We start from the raw sequence: 3,904 nt of genomic DNA on the forward strand, positions 1-3,904 counted from the left end.
TTTTTTCTCCATGGGCTTACTCCATTTACATTATCATAGTCAACTCTACTTTGCAGAGGCAACTCTTCTCCAGTTGCATTTTGAGTGCCTTCCAACCTGAGGGGCTCATTTTCCGGCATTATATCTGACAGTGTTTCTCTGCTATTTATAAGTTTTTCAGTGACTAAATATTCATAAGTAGTTCATCACTCCATCTTCCTAGTCTATGTTTGTCTGGAAGCTCTTCTAAACCTGTCCACCACAGGTAACCCTGCTGGTATTTTACATACCGGTGGCATAGCTTTCAGAATCACAGCAACTCACAAGCCACCACATTATAACAAACTGGCAGACAAATGTTGGACCAGAACAACTTAAGACCCTAGCAATAACTTGTTCTGGCCCTGCCAAGGCATCCACAATTCTAGTCATCACATAAGGGTTGAGTTTATTTAATAATTGATCAAATGTATCAGGCTAATTTTTATGTTGATAATTTTTTATGGCTTACAAATGGTGTTATAAATTTTGGCAGAAAAAATTCCCTACCCCTGCCTATGTGCTGGAGTCCTGCTATAGCACTGTAGTATAAACACTGAACTTCTGACCACAAGATTGGCAGTTCAAATCTACCAACTACTCCTTTGAATCCCTATACAGGGTCAGTATGAATCAGAACAGAGTTGACAACACTTAATAACAACAACAACAACAAGTGCTATAAGTCAGTAACCACTTATCTGACCCAATGGTATTGTTTTTTGACCAGTGACTACTGTATCACAATTGCTAGCTGTCGTTAGTAGAACTTTACAATACAGAGTTAAAAACATATGTAAGGTTTATCATTTTCTGTTTCTATGTAAAAATATATAATTATACATTTTATTAAAAGAAAATACAGATTTTCTGAAAATGTATAGCAGAGAAACCTAATACAGATCACATAGCTAAGATTAAAGCTGGCGAATGAGTATAACTTCAACAGACAAGAATACAGGAATAAGTACTTAGGGTAGTAGATATAGTGCCAGAGAGAAATCGATATAATTAAAAAGCTGAATGTTAAAAAAATCTTTTGGCTGAAGTTTAATAAATGAGGCTGTAGTAGTTGAGGAATCCTGGTGCCATGCTGCAGGATAATGCACTGGACTGCAAAGTCAGTTTGAACCACATGGTCAGCAGTCCAATCTCATAAGCCACTCCTTGGAAATCCTAAACGAGGTCACAATGAGTTGAAACCAACTCAATGGCACTTAACAGCAAAAACAACATATTAGTTAAGCTAAGTAATCTTAGATACTCTTAGCTCAGGAAGGGAAAAGAAATTGATAATATCTACATAGTCTCACCACAAATTGGAAAAAAGATAAACTATGTAGGTGACACATCTTATAAGTCTTCTAGTACACTATGATACTGAATGTTATCTAAGGAAAAATGGAAAACAAAGAATGATTTGAATCAACAGAGTGATATAACTCAATTTGCCCTTTTAAAAGATAAATTACTCTGTGTGGTGGTGGTGCTAAGCGTCATGGAGTTGGTTCTGACTAATAGTGACCCTGTATAGGGTCTTTGAGGAGCAGCTAGTGGGTTTGAACCACTGATCTTCTTCTTCAAACAAACCTTGCAATGCAGTGCTTATCCTACAACACCACACCAGGACCCTAAATAGAGGAGGGTTTGAAAACAAAATTTGGGACTTATTGTCCTGTTGTATTTGTTAGTTGCTGTCTATTCAGCCCCTAACTTTGGGTGATCCCATGAACAATGGAACTAAATAAATGCCACTGAAACCTGTTCAGCCTGTCTACAACACTCAAGCCTCTGCTGACAGGTGGGAGGCAGTGCATAAGATGTATTGTCCAGGAATGGACCCATATCTCCCTTTCATACCAATAACTGTAGTCATATTGTACATTAAGAAAAGGGAAAGGGAGGAGGGGATGTAGCTCTGACACTTTATTTTTCCTCCATGAGGAGAATAGTGGTGCAGTACATGCAGCTTAATAGTAGCTACTTATTGGACTAATTTTGGAAAGAACACAAATAGTCTACATTTTATTTCCAGAACTTTTTTTTTTTTTTCCAGTGTGTGAAAAACTGTAAGTGGATGGATGAGTCAAAGGATAAGTTCTGTGAGTCACTGGGGAATAAAGAATAGAAATGCCAATTTCAGTCTCTAGTAACTGACAGTTTTGATAAACATTTATTAAACAAGACTATCTGTACCATAACATGTAGCAGGATGAAAATGCAATGCTGAATTCTCCCTTCATTTATAGGTACTGATTATGAAAACTTAAATAAGTAAGTTATCAGAGACCATTCTTAAGGCATTTTTTGGAGTGTGGGGAGGGAGAAGGGAACTAATAATTTTTTTTTTTTTTTTGTAGACAATTTTAATTTTAATGACATGATATATATTACCTGATGTAACAGTAAAAGCATGATTGCTACCCAAAACATTGGCAGTTTGAACCCACCAGCTACATTGTCTGCCTTTGTAAAAACAACAGCCTTTGAAATCCTGTGAAACAGCTCTACTCTGTCCAACATGGTCACCGTGAGTCAGAATCCACTCAGTGACAAGAAGTGTGGCTTCTTTTGGTTTTGCTTTTTAGTGGATTTTTTTTTTTTTAATGCCTTTTTTTTAAAACAGTCTTACCAGCAGTGTAGGAGGGTCCCATACTTCTCAAATGCTATTCAGAATTTGTTGCTTTCTGCTTTTTTTGAACTTTGCAATCAATGCTTGGGTCCGATAATATCTCATTGTTGTTTAGATTTGCATTCTCTAATGGATGCTGCTCTATGAGATAAAGGTGAAGCCTTCTATTTTCACACAGATTTATAACCATGGAAAGTCTATATAGGGTTGATAAGAGTTGTAACCAACTTGACAACACTTAAAAACAACAATAAGCATTTCTTCATGTATTTGTTGGTCACTGTAATATCTTCTCTGGTGAAGTGTCTGTTCATTTTGAAATTCTGTACTCTGCCCATTTTTAAACTGGATTATTTGTCTTCTTATTGAGGCGTTGAGTATTGTATAAATTTCAGACAGCAGTCCCTTACCTGATATGTCATTGCCCAAATATTTGCTAACTCTGAGCTCTCTTTTTACTATTTTGATGAAATCTTTTGATGTCTAGTCATTAGGAGGTCCCTGTCATCTGTTTTGTCTTCTGCTGTTTGTGTGTTTTCAGTTATGTTTGATAATGATTTATGCCATGAATCAGAGCATGTAAGTTTGTCCCTATTTTTACATTGATAATCTTTACAGTTCTATGTTTTACACTTAAGTCTTTAATGGATGTTAGTTCATCTTTATATATAGTGTGGGAAATGGGTCTTGTTTCATTCCGCAAATTGATTTCCAGTTTTGCCAGCACTATTTGTTGAAGAGACTATCTCTTCCCCATTTAATGTGTTTCAATCTTTTGTCAAAGATCCAATAAACATAGGTGGATGGATTTACTTCTGGGTTCTCAACTACCTTCCATTGATCTATGTTTCTTTCATTGTACCAGTGCCAGGCTGTTTTTATTACTGTCAATTTTATTAATCCTTTCAGAGAATGACCTTCTTGTTTTAGGGATTCTTTTGATTGTTTTTCTGCTTTCGATTTCATTTATTTATGTTCTTATTTATTAGTGAGTCCTGGTGTGGCACTGTAGGATAATGTACTGGGCCTCAAGGTCAGTCTGAACCACAAGTTCAATGGCTTAAACTTGCCAACCATTCTTCAGGAACCCTATACAGAATTGCTCAACAGCATTTATCAATTTTTATTATTAATTTTCCTCTGGTGGCTGTATGCTTACATTGCTGCTCTTGTTCTAATTGTTAGAAATGTTAGGTTAAAGTGTTGATTTTGGTTGTTTCTTCTTTTTGGATGTGCACATTTATTGCTATAAAT

The sequence above is a fragment of the Chrysochloris asiatica genome, unplaced genomic scaffold, assembly GCF_000296735.1.
Source record: "Chrysochloris asiatica unplaced genomic scaffold, ChrAsi1.0 scaffold00364, whole genome shotgun sequence".
NCBI classification, from domain to species: domain Eukaryota; kingdom Metazoa; phylum Chordata; class Mammalia; order Afrosoricida; family Chrysochloridae; genus Chrysochloris; species Chrysochloris asiatica.